This window comes from Hyla sarda, chromosome 6 (genome assembly GCF_029499605.1).
Source record: "Hyla sarda isolate aHylSar1 chromosome 6, aHylSar1.hap1, whole genome shotgun sequence".
Classification (NCBI taxonomy): Eukaryota; Metazoa; Chordata; class Amphibia; order Anura; family Hylidae; genus Hyla; species Hyla sarda.
Genome location: NC_079194.1, coordinates 84,107,013 through 84,120,487, shown reverse-complemented (window position 1 = coordinate 84,120,487; position 13,475 = coordinate 84,107,013). Strand labels below are relative to the sequence as shown.

Here is a 13,475-nt window from a genome sequence, read left to right as displayed (position 1 = left end):
CCGTTGCTAGTGGATACGACCTGGTCACTACCGCCGCAGCAAGACCATCCCGCTTTGCGGCGGGCTCTGGTGAAAACCAGTAGTGGCTTAGAACCGATCCACTAGCACGGTCCACGCCAATCCCTCTCTGGCACAGAGGATCCACTACCTGCCAGCCGGCATCGTGACAACTTGTTATACCCCAGCCCATGGACTTTAACCCCTTAAGGATGGGGGGGGGGGTCTGTTTTTGCATTTTCGTTTTTTGCTCCTTGCCTTTAAAAAAATCATAACTCTTTAAATTTTGCACCAAAAAATCCATATAATTGCTTATTTTTTGCGCCACCAATTCTTCTTTGTAATGACATCAGTCATTTTGCCCAAAAATCTACGGTGAAATGGAAAAAAAAACAACATTTTGTAACTTTTGGGGGCTTCCGTTTCTACGTAGTACATTTTTCGGTAAAAATGACACCTTATCTTTATTCTGTAGGTTCATACGATTAAAATGATCCCCTACTTATATAGGTTTGATTTTGTATTACTTCTGGAAAAAATCATAACTTCATGCAGGAAAATGAATACGTTTAAAATTGTCATTTCTGACCCCTATAACTTTTTTATTTTTCCGCGTATGGGGGAGTATGAGGGCTCATTTTTTGCGCCAGTTTTTAGCGGTACCATTTTTGAATTGATAGGACTTATTGATCGCTTTTTATTCATTTTTTCATGATATAAAAAGTGACCAAAAATGCACTATTTTGAATTTTTTTGCGCGTACGCCATTGACCGTGCAGCTTAATTAATGATATATTTTTATAATTCGGACATTTCTACACGCGGCGATACCATATATGTTTATTTTTATTTTTATTTACACTGTGTTTTTTTAATGGGAAAAGGGGGGTGATTCAAACTTTGAATAGGGGAGGGGTTAAATGATCTTTATTCACTTTTTTTTCCACTTTTTTTTGCAGTGTTATAGCTCCCATAGGGACCTATAACACTGCACACACTGATCTATTACATTGATCACTGGTTTCTCATAAGAAACCAGTGATCAATGATTCTGCCGCTTGACTGCTCATGCCTGGATCTCAGGCACTGAGCAGTCAATCGGCGATCGGACAGCGAGGAGGCAGGTAGGGACCCTCCGGCTGTCCTGTAAGCTGTTCGGGATGCCGCGATTTCCCCGCGGCTATCCCGAACAGCTCCCTGAGCTAACCGACATGGTTTCACTTTCACTTTAGACGCAGCGTTCAACTTTGAATGCCGCGTCTAAAGGGTTAATAGCGCACGGCACCGCGATCAATGCCGTGCGCTATTAGCCACGGGTCCCGCCCGTTGTTAGAGGCCAAGCCCGACCCGCTATGATGCGGGGCCACGCCGTGGCACCGCGTTATAGATCGGGAGCGGACACATGACGTTCCAGTACATTATGTGTCCTTAAGGGGTTAATAGTAGTCCTATTACAATTTCAACAAAATGAAATATACATTGTGTTCCAAATTATTATGCAAATTCTATTTAACCTCTTCAGGACGCAGGGCGTATGCATACGCCCTGCATCCTGAGTCCTTAAGGACGCAGAGCATACAGGTACGCCCGTAGGAATTTCGGGGATGCCTGCTGAAATCATTCATACGGGTCTCCAGTGACCCGAAAAATAAGGGGGATCGGAGTGAGGTAGCAGGGGTGCCACCCCACCTATTCCTGCTATTGGTCGGTCAGAAGCGACCAACCTATAGCAGATCGGGGGTGGGGGGGTTTAAAGTTCTGTTCCCCTGCTCTGCCCACCCACGGTAGTTCGGGCAGAGCAGGGGAACCGTGATTTGAATGGCGGCGGAGGTCCCTTACAGCTTGAGCAGTGTGCTGCAGGAGGTGAGTAGTTGCCTAACAACATCTGCAGGGCGCCAATTTGGAGACCACTATACAGTGGTCTCTAAACTGTAGCCTTCCAGATTTTGCAAAACTACAACTCCCAGCATGGTTAGACAGCTGTTTGCTGTTTGGGCATGCTGGGATTTGTAGTTTTGCAAGAATTAGAGGGGTACAGTTTGGAGATCACTGTGCAGTGGTCTCTAAACCGCGGCCCTCTAAATCTTGAAAAACTATAACTCCCTGCATGCACGAACAGCAAACGGCTGTCTCGAAATGTTGTAGTTGCATACCTCCAGCTGTTGCATAACTCCCAACTATAACTCCCAGCATGCCCTTTGGCGATCAGTATATGCTGGGAGTTGTAGTTTTACAACAGCTGGAGGCAAACTGGTTGGAAAATACTGAGTTAGGTAACAAAACCTAACTGAAGGTTTTCCAACAAGAGTGCCTCTAGCTGTTGCAAAAGTGCAACGGTCTGTCAGTGCATGCTGGAAGTTGTAGTTTTGCAATAGCTGGAGGTTTGCCCCCCCCCCCCCCCCCCCCCCCATGTGAATGTACAGGGTACATTCACACGGGCGGTTTACACTGAGTTTCCTGTTTAAAGTTTGAGCTGTGGCAAATTTTCCACCGCAGCTCAATCTCCTAGCCGGAAATTCACCGTGAACCCCCATCCTGTGTGAATGTACCCTAAAAACACTACACTACATAAAATAAAGGGTAAAACACTACATATACACCCCCTTACACAGTCCCCCCCCCCAATAAAAATTAAAAACGTATCGTACAGCAGTGTTTAAAAAAACGGAGCCACCAGCTGTTGCAAAACAACAACTCCCAGCATTTCCGGACAGCCACTGACTGTCCAGGCATGCTGGGAGTTTAGCAACAGCTGGAGGCACGCTGTTTGGGAATCACTGGCGTAGAATTTTTTTTTTATAGCAGAGCCAATTGTAATGCTTGCATCCGAGTCCACCCCTATGCAAATCCCTTATTTAGGCCTCAAATGCGCATGGCATTCTCTCACTCCGGAACCCTGTTGTATTTCAAGTAAACAGTTTAGGGCCACATATGGGGTATTTCCGTAATCGGGAGCAATTGCTTTAGAAATTTTTGGGGGTTCTTTCTCTTTTTACCCCATATGAAAATGAAATATTGGGGTCTACACAGCCTGTTTTTTTTTTACACTAACATGCTGGTGTTGCCCCATACTTTTCATTTTCACAAGAGGTAAAAGGAAGAAAAGACCCCCAAAATTTGTGACACAATTCCTCCTGAGTACGGAAATACCCCATATGTGGACGTAAAATGCTCTGCTGACGCACAACAAGGCTCAGGAGTGAGAGCGCACTATGTACATTTCAAGCGTAAATTGGTGATTTGCACAGGGGTGGCTGATTTTACAGCGGTTCTGACATAAACGCAAAAAAATAAATACCCACGTGTGATTCCATATTGGAAACTACACCCCTCACGGAAAATTTCCTTTCCAAAAGCCAAATGTGGCTACTTCTCTTCTGAGCATTGTATTTCGCCAGTAGCGTACTTGATGTCCACACATGGGGTATTTCCATACTCAGAAGAAATGGGGTTACAAATTTTGGGGGGGCATTTTCTCCTATTAGCCCTTGTAAAAATTTGAAATTTGGGGGAAAAACTGCACTTTAGTGAAATTTTTATTTTTTATTTACACATCCGACTTTAACGAAAAGTCGTCAAACACCTGTGGGGTGTTAAGGCTCACTCTACCCCTTTTTATGTTCCTTAAGGGGTGTAGTTTCCAAAATAGTATGCCATGTGGTTTTTATTCTACTTTTCTAGCACCATAGGGGCTTCCTAAATGTGAAAAGACTCACAAAAACCATTTCAGCAAAATTCACTCTCCAAAATCCCATTGTCGCTCCTTCCCTTCTGTGCCCTCTAGTGCACCCATAGAGCACTTTACATCCACATATGAGGTATTCCCTTACTCAAGAGAAATGGGGTTACAAATTGTGGGGGGATTTCTCTCCTTTTACCCCTTGTAAAAGTTAAAAAAATGGCTCTACAAGAACATAGTGTAAAAAATGATTTAGAATTTTATCCTTCACTTTGCTGCTATTTCTTTGAAACACCTAAAGGGTTACCAAACTTTCTGAATGTCATTTTGAATACTTTGAAGGGTGCGGTTTTTATAATGGGATAATTTATGGGGTATGTCTAGCATGAAAGCTCCTCAATTCAACTTCAAACTGAACTGGTCCCTGAAAAATTCAGATTTTGAAATTTTCGTGAAAAATTTAAAAGTTGCTGCTAAACGTTGAAGCCTTCTTATGTCTTCCAAAAGTAAAAACATGTCAACTTTATGATGTCAACATAAAGTAGACATATTGTATATGTGAATCAATATATAATTTATTTGGAATATCCATTTTCCTTACAAGCAGAGAGTTTCAAAGTTAGAAAAATGCTAAATTTTCATGAAATTTGGGGATTTTTCACCAAGAAAGGATGCAAGTAATGACGAAAATTTACCACTATGTTAAAGTACAATATGTCACGAAAAAACAGTCTCGGAATCAGAATGAAAGGTAAAAGCATCCCAGAGATAAAGTGACATTGGTCAGAATTGCAAAAAAGGGCTGTGTCCTTAAGGTGAAAATGAGCTGCGTCCTTAAGGGGTTAAGTGTCACAAAGATTACATATTTTGTTTTTCATTTTAACTCATGGATGGCATTGTGTCTCAGGGCTCTTTTGATCACTGAAAACAATCTCGGACACCTGTGATAATTAGTTTGCCAGGTGAACCCAATTTAAGGAAAAATTACTAAAGGTGGGTGTTCCAAATTATTAAGCAGAGCACCATTTTGAAGCAATATGGGGAAGAAAAAGGATCTCTCTGCTGCCGAAAAGAGTGAAATAGTGATCATCGCACTATTAAGAGATTTGTGGCTGACACAGGAGGATTCGAGCAGATAAAGGCACATTGAGTAAGATTACTAAGTATTCTAAAGCATTTAAAAAAAGTGTAAAAAAATATAAAATAAATAAAAGTGTAAAAAAGAAAGTGTAAAGACAATAAATGTAAAAAAAGTGTAAAAAAGTGTAAAAAAATGTAAAAAAGTGTAAAAAAAATTAATAAAGATACATTTATTAAATAAATATAATCAAAAATAAAAATGCATAATGTGTAGGATCACACGGCGCACATCCGCAGCATATTACATGCTGCGGATGCCCGCCAGCAGTCACAATAATGAGCTCCCTGCTGCGGCTAGGTAGCTTTGTGTGTCTACTCATAGCGGCGGATTTCCCGCCGGCAGTCATGAGCGGACACATTGAGCTACCCAGCCGCAGCAGTGATCTCGCTCCTTGTGACTGCTGCCGGGGGCATCCGCAGTGTGAAATAAGCCGCGGATGTGCTCTGTGCCCCTACAGTGCGTCCCGTTCATACTGCGTTTGTGCAGTGTTAGAGGTATCCGTCAGCATCACGTCAAAAAGAGTGATGCTGACGTATACTGTAGCAGCTCCATTTATTTCTGAATAAGGCTGGGTCCACACTACGTTTTGTCCCATACGGGAGCGCATACGGCAGGAGGGAGCTAAAAGCTCGCGCTCCCGTATGTAACCGTATGCGCTCCCGTATGTCATTCATTTCAATGAGCCGACCGGAGTGAAACGTTCGGTCCGGTCGGCTCATTTTTGCGCCGTATGCGCTTTTACAACCGGACCTAAAACCGTGGTTGACCACGGTTTTAGGTCCGGTTGTAAAAGCGCATACGGCGCAAAAATGAGCCGACCGGACCGAACGTTTCACTCCGGTCGGCTCATTGAAATGAATGACATACGGGAGCGCATACGGTTACATACGGGAGCGCGAGCTTTTAGCTCCCTCCTGCCGTATGCGCTCCCGTATGGGACAAAACGTAGTGTGAACCCAGCCTAAGACTGCTACAGTATACATTGGCATCCCTTTTTGACATGACAACGGACACCTGTACTGCAGAAATGCAGTATGAATGGGGACTATTCATATAATGATGCCCTGAAAGCCAAATGGGCTCCTCTCCTTCTTGGTCCTACCAGGCGGTCAAGCAACAAGATATAGCCTAAGTAGGGGTACTGCCCAGCCCGGGACGAACAGGGTGATAAAATATGGGGCGTATTTCCTCCATTTCAAAGCGACTTACCAAAATGATGTCCCACAAATAAAGAATTTGTGGGAAAAAAAGCTCATTTCTATTTTTTCCACTGACTTTGAAATAATTCTAGCCACACAATAAGGGCTCAACGTACTCACTTTTGCCCTAGGTGAATACTTTAGGGAGCGTAGTTTCGAAAATGGGGTCACTTCTGGGGGTGCGGTATTGTTCTGACAGCTAGAATGCTTTGCAAGTTGAAGTGCGGCCCATAATTTGTATAATGATATCCTGAAAGCCAAATGGGGCTCCTCTCCTTCTGGGTCCCACCATGTGGCGATGCAACCAAATATGGCCTAAGTGGGGGTATTACCGAACACGGGACAAACAGCGTAATAAAATATGGGGCGCATTTTCTACTTTTCAGATGCAATGCACAAAAAATATGTCCCGCAAATGATGCAATTGTGGAAAAAAAAAGAAAATTTAAATTTTTCCACTGATTTTGTATCCATTCCAGCCACACAAAAAGGACTCAAAGTACTCCCTTTTGGTCTAGATGATCTTTGGTCTAGTGTAGTTTCCAAAATGGAGTCACTTGTGGGGATTCTGTATGGTTCTGGCAGCTAAAACCCTTTGCAGGCATGAAGTGCAGCCTACAATCCATTCGGCCTAAAATGATGCCCTGGAGGAGCAGCTTAATAAAATATAGGGTGCATTTCTTGCAATATCAGAAGTGATGTACAAAAAATATGTCCTACAAATGATGCATTTGTGAAAAAATGCAAATTTCAAATTTTTAACACTGACTTTGTAATAATTCCTGCCAAAAAATTTTTCTTAAAATTTCATGATTTTTGGCATTGTAAAAAAAAAACTACAAATGATATCGGCTTACTTTTACTATGTACATGAAGGACAACTTGTGAAAATAAAAAAAAATTCAGAATTATCGTGATTGGCAAAACATTACCAGAGTTATTCTCTAATAAAGACAGACCTCCCCGATTTGAAAAAACAGGCCTGGTCTTTCAGGAGCGTACAGGTTTACTTGTATTGGTCCTTAAGGGGTTAAAGTCCCATGCAAATCTACAGGAAATGTATGTTCCCGCATAACCTCCGTATGGCTGGAGTAATTTCAATAATACCTGGTACACATATTACTTATATGTCAAATAAAAATATATGATATATATATGATCGTTACATTAACCCTTACCTGCACCCTTATATAAAAGATGGGTTTTTGTTTCAAGTCCAATACAAGCATATTGGACTTCTAGTACCTTCCTCCACAAGCTCCGCTCTGCATCTCCTGGTGAATGTGTCAGTCCGGCTTGCAAGCCACACCCCATCTCACAAAGACACACCCACAGTTTAAGCCCCCCCTTTCATTCTCTACCCTTTTTGTGCATTGGTCTGGCTTGCAAATCACGCCCAGTCCCACAAAGCCACAACCCCTTCTATTTTCAGCTTACAATATCTTCATCACAAGTCAGTCCCACCTGAGGACAGGATATGAATATGGGACATGAGGACGGGATATGAGGTAGGGATATGAGGACAGGATATGAGGACAGAATATGAGGTAGGGATATGAGGTCGGGACATAATGACTGGATATGAGGAAGGCATATGAGGATGGGATATGAGGATGGGATATGATAATGGCATATGAGGTCAGGATATGAGGTTGGGATATGAGGTGTGGATATGAGGTCGGGACATGAGGCCGGGATATGAGGACAGGATATGAGGATGGGATATGAGGACAGCATATGAGGTTGGGATATGAGGTCAGGATATGTGGTGGAGATATGAGGATGTGATATGACAACAATATATGGGGATGGGATATGAAGTCAAAAGCTTCCTCCTTTGTTGATTTTCCTCCCCAATAAGGATTAGGAAGGAGAAACTGGGCAATGCCGGGTACTCAGCTAGTAGTGGATAAAATGAGAATTATGCTGACTGTTATTTACATCAATTATTTAGGAAAATGAGAAAATTTAATTTGCATAATAATTTGGAACAGGGTGTAATAGGAAAGTCATGTTAGAAATGGATTTGGCATGATATTCTGTAGCCTTGAATTCACAGACAGTCTGCAAATAAATAATAATTTAAAAAAGAATTACACTTGGGTGGCTCACACTATAATTATAAAAATTATACCTAGGTAACTGTGTTGCACGATACCCTAGATGCCTAAGTGAAGAAACATAGGGAATAAAATAAAAACCTTCTAGGTATAATTAAAGGAGTACTCCGGAGGAAAACACATTTTATAATCAACTAGTGGCAGAATGTTAAACAGATTTGTAAATTACTTCTATTAAAAAATATTAATCCTTCCAGTATTTATCAGCTTCTACATTCTCCACAGGAAGTTGTTTTGCTGCATGCTCTGGCTTTGTTTTTGTTTTTTATCCAAATTTTTGTGGCATTTTTCACCCATAGACCTCCGCAGGTTGACAAAAAACACCACATGGAGGAGAAAAAAAGGGGGATTAGAGGCAGGACAAAATTTGTGTCTGTTGGCAGGATCGGAAACACATTTTGTTTGGCGCTTTTTTGGCCTGAAAATAATGCCACAAAAAGTTGCCCCCCTTCTCTGCCTCATGTGGCATTTGTGACATGAAAGTGTGTTTTAGTATATGTGCTTTAAGGGTAGGGTCACATGTAGCGGATCCGCTGCAAAAGAGCTACCCGATTGCAGTTGGGAGCTCGCTCTTGTGACTGCAGTCTGCACACCCGCAACGTGAAATATGCTGCGGATGTGCTCTGTGTAACCCTACCCTTAATGTTTTTTCCCCCATGCATTTTTTTCATTACAAGTCATGTGATCTCAAGGATCACATGACTTGCAATGTAACTTAACCCCTTAGGGATGATGTTTTTTTTTTCTTTTTTGCACTTGCGTTTTTTCCTCCTTACCTTCTAAAAATCATAACACTTTAAATTTTTCCATGTACAGACCCATATGAGATATTGAATAAAGAGAGGGTTAGCTCACCACATTTGGAGGAATCAATGGAATGTCCATCAACGGAAACACTAGTGTCTTGGGATGGAAGCCTGGCAAACAGCTCAGCTGTGTCTCAGTGTAGATAATCCAGGAAAACCAGCTCCCATGAAAATCGACTTTATTCAGAAATATCATTAAAACATATAAGGTGAATCATATATATATATATATATATATATATATATAAAGGATAAAAACTATACATTCCTCGAAACAGCGTTTCGAGGAGCGTATGGTTTTTATCATTTTTTTTTATATGAATCACCTTATGGGGGATTTTGGGGGCTTCTGATTTAACGTAATGCACTTTTCTGTAAAAATGACACCTTATTTTTATTCTGTAGGTCCATACGGTTACAAGGATACCTAATTTATGTATTTTTTATTTTTATTTTACTACTTTAAAAAATATATAACTGGATGCACCAAAATGAGTATACTTAATATTTTCATCTTCTTACCCCTATAACTTTTTTTATTTTTCCATATACAGGGCTAATTTTTTGCACTGTGATCTGAAATTTTTATCTTTACCATTTTTGTTTTGATGACGCTTTTTATACATTTGTTTAGGTATACAAAGTGACCAAAAATATGCAATTTTGGACTTTGGTATTTTTTTACGTAAACGCTATTGACCGTGTGGTTTAATTAACACCTTGGGGACGGAGGGTTTTCCCGTTTTTGCTCTTTCGTTTTTTCCTCCTTACCTTTTAAAAATCATAACTCTTTAAATTTTGTACCTAAAAATCCCTATGATTACTTATTTTTTGCACCACCAATTCTACTTTGTAATGACATCAGTCATTTTACCCAAAAATCTACGGCGAAACGGAAAAAAAATCATTGTGCGACAAAATTGAAGAAAAAATGCCATTTTGTAAATTTTGGGGGCTTCCGTTTCTACGCAGTACATTTTTCGGTAAAAATGACACCTTATCTTTATTCTGTAGGTCCATACGATTAAAATGATACCCCTACTTATATAGGTTTGATTTTGTCGTACTTCTGGAAAAAATCATAACTACATGCAGGAAAATTTATACGTTTAAAATTGTCATCTTCTGACCCCTATAACTTTTGTATTTTTCCACGTACAGGGCAGTATGAGGGCTCATTTTTTGCGCCGTGCTCTGAAGTTTTTAGTGGTACCACTTATTTATTGATCGGACTTTTTGATTACTTATTATTCATTTTTTCATGATATAAAAAGTGACCAAAAATATACACTATTTTGGACTTTGGAATTTTTTTGCGCGTACGCCTTTGACCGTGCGGTTTAATAAACAATATATTTTTCTAATTCGGACATTTCCGCACGCGGCAATACCACATATGTTTATTTTTATTTGCACAGTTTTTTTTTTATGGAAAAAGGGGGGTGATTCATACTTTTATTAGGGAAGGGGTTAAATGATCTTTATTAACTTTTTTTTTTTTTTGCAATGTTATAGCTCCCATAGGGGGCTATAACACTGCACACACTGATCTTTCACATTGATCAATGGTTTCGCATAGGAAACCATTGATCGATGATTCTGCCACTTGACTGCTCATGCCTGGATCTCAGGCACTGAGCAGTCATTTAGCGACAGTGAAGAGGAAGGTAGGGGCCCTCCTGCTGTCCTGTAAGCTGTTCGGGATGCCGCAATTTCATCACGGCAATCCCGAACAGCCCCGAGCTAACCGGCAATGTCTTACTTTCACTTTAGACGCGGCGTTCAACTATGAACGCCGCGTCTAAAGGGTTAATAGCACGCGGCACCGCGATCAGTGCGGCGTGCTATTAGCCATGGGTCCGACCCGCTATGATTTTATAGAAAGGGAGTCGGCAGAGGGCGTATAGGTACGCCCTCCATCCCCAACAGGTTAAAGGAGTTATCCAGGAAAAAACTTTTTTATATATATCAACTGGCTCCAGAAAGTTAAACAGATTTGTAAATTACTTCTATTTAAAAATCTTAATCCTTTCAGTACTTATGAGCTGATGAAGTTGAGTTGTTCTTTTCTGTTTAAGTGCTCTCTGATGACACGTGTCTCGGGAACCGCCCAGTTTAGATGCAAATCCCCATAGCAAACCTCTTCTACTCTGCAGTTCTCGAGACAAGCAGAGATGTCAGCAGAGAGCACTGTTGCCAGACAGAAAACAAAAACTCAACTTCAGCAGCTGATAATTATTGAAAGGATTAAGATTTTTTAATAGAAGTAATTTACAAATCTGTTTAACTTTCTGGAGCCAGTTGATATAAAAAAAAAAAAAAAGTTTTTTCCTGGAATACCCCATTAACATAATATTTTTTATAGTTCATAAATTTACGCACGTATTTATTTTTGTTTACAATTTTTTATATGAGTAAAGGGGAGTGATTCAAACTTTCCTTAGGGAAGGAGTTAATTGAAATGTATTAACTTTTTTTGTTTTTTACTTTTTTTTGCACAATTATATAGGGGACTATAACATGCAATCTTCGGATTGCATATACTGGTCAATGCTATGCCATAGCATAGCATTGATCAGTGTTATCGGTGCTCTGCCACTCCAGCCTGCTGAGACTGACAATGAGACTGGTAAGGGCCCTCCTGCCATCCTCTAATCTGATTTGGACACCGCGGTTTCACTGCGGTGGTCCCCATCAGCTCAGTTGAGCTGCCTGGATAGATTTTTCTCCGGGTCCCGGTGGCTTATAACTATAGGGACCACCCCGCTATGACGCGGGGTCAGCTCATTGCCCCGCGTCATATAAGGGGAGTGGGACGAGGGCATACAGGTAGTTTTTGTGGTGTTTTTTATTCCAAAGTTTTTTTCTTTGGCAGTTTTCCCCTGTGTTTTTATTATTACAAGTCATGTACACATTGGCCCAGATTTATGAAAGAATGTCTACAGTAGAGCTATTTTCCCACGTTTATTTGGGTGGTGGGTTTGACTAGCGTGCATCTTATTTATCAAGAAGGTGCTGCAGGATGATGAATTTTGCGCAGCTCTGCTGTGGTGGTAAAAGCTCTACCACATACACTATTTCTAGACACTTGGGAGGGAGGGAAGTAGACACTTTCCCGGGTCCTGAATTTGGCAGGTTAGGTGTTTTTACTTACTTTTACAGGGACATTTTTACTTGTATTTTAGACGCTACAATCAATTGATTGCGGTGTCTAAGGGGTTAAAGCCGAGCATCACCGTGATCGGTGATGTCTGGCATTAGAGATAAGTCCTGGTGGCAGATAGCCGCCAGGACCACCCAACTATGACCCACACTCAGCTCCTGAGCACGTGTCCTAGAAGGGGAGTGGGACGCTGTCATCCACAAGAGGTTAAAGGTTGAATTGTGGAAGGTAGAAATTATTCTCACGCCTACTGGTAGGGGGTGTAGCTTTACGCCTATAAAAGTACCTTTGCGCACAAAATAGCGACTTTTGACGAAAGTCCCAAATGATAAATACGTGACCTCTGCATGGTTAGAAAGAAAAAGTTCTACGGGTAGGAAAAAAGAGTAAAACTGTCTATATCAAAAGGCGCATAAAAGTCTCAAAATATGCTGCTTGCGCCTGAACTGCGCCAAAACAGACAAAAAAATGCTCTAAAAGCAATGATAAATCTCCCCCATTGAGTTTTTCCCACGACCAATGTCAACATTTTAAGAAAGAAAAAAAAAATGCCATATAGTAAGTTGTTTTTGTGGCATTTTCCCAGCCTCAGGCTAATTTTCCACAAAATATATTTTTGTATGTGTTTTTTTTACCTGAAATACACGTGTCTTTTTTTTTACGTTTTTCCCCTTGCGTTTTTCTCATTACAAGTAATGTGATTAATTCATCATGTGACTGAAGGATTTTTTTTTTTTTTGGGGGGGGGGGGGGGGGGGGCTGGAAATGCCAATGTTAACCCCACATAGCATTTTTCTTCTTCGCGCTCCAGCTGTTTGCAAAACTACAACCTTCGGCTGTCAAGGCATGCTGGGAATTGTAGTTTTGCAACAGCTGGGACATCACATGTAGGGACAAACTGATATATACTATTCTCTGTGAACTAAACACAGCTGCAGAGACACAGGTTGGGAAACACTGTCTGCCAGGGCATGCTGGGAGTTGTAGTTATAACAGCTGTAGAGCCACAAGTTGGGAAACACTGTCTGCCAGGGCATGCTGGGAGTTGTAGTTATGTAGCAGCTGTAGAGCCAAAGGTTAGGAAGCACTGTCTGCTACGGCATGCTGGGAGTTGTAGTTATAACAGCTGTAGAGCCACAGGTAGGGAAACACTCTGCAAGGGCATGCTGGGAGTTGTAGTTATGTAGCAGCTGTAGAGCCAAAGGTTAGGAAGCACTGTCTGCTACGGCATGCTGGGAGTTGTAGTTAGAACAGCTGTAGAGTCACAGGTAGGGAAACACTGTCTGCAAGGGCATGCTTGGAGTTGTAGTTATGTAGCAGCTGTAGAGCCACAGGTAGGGAAACACTGCAAGGGCATGCTGGGAGTTGTA

The 13,475-nt window shown here is 41.3% G+C and overlaps 1 protein-coding gene across 1 annotated transcript in view; it reads left to right on the top strand.

The window, feature by feature from the left end:
• Positions 1–13,475, top strand: part of CARD19 (caspase recruitment domain family member 19) — a 71,461-nt gene that overhangs the window by 25,286 nt on the left and 32,700 nt on the right. The gene's annotated exons all lie outside the window — the stretch shown is intronic.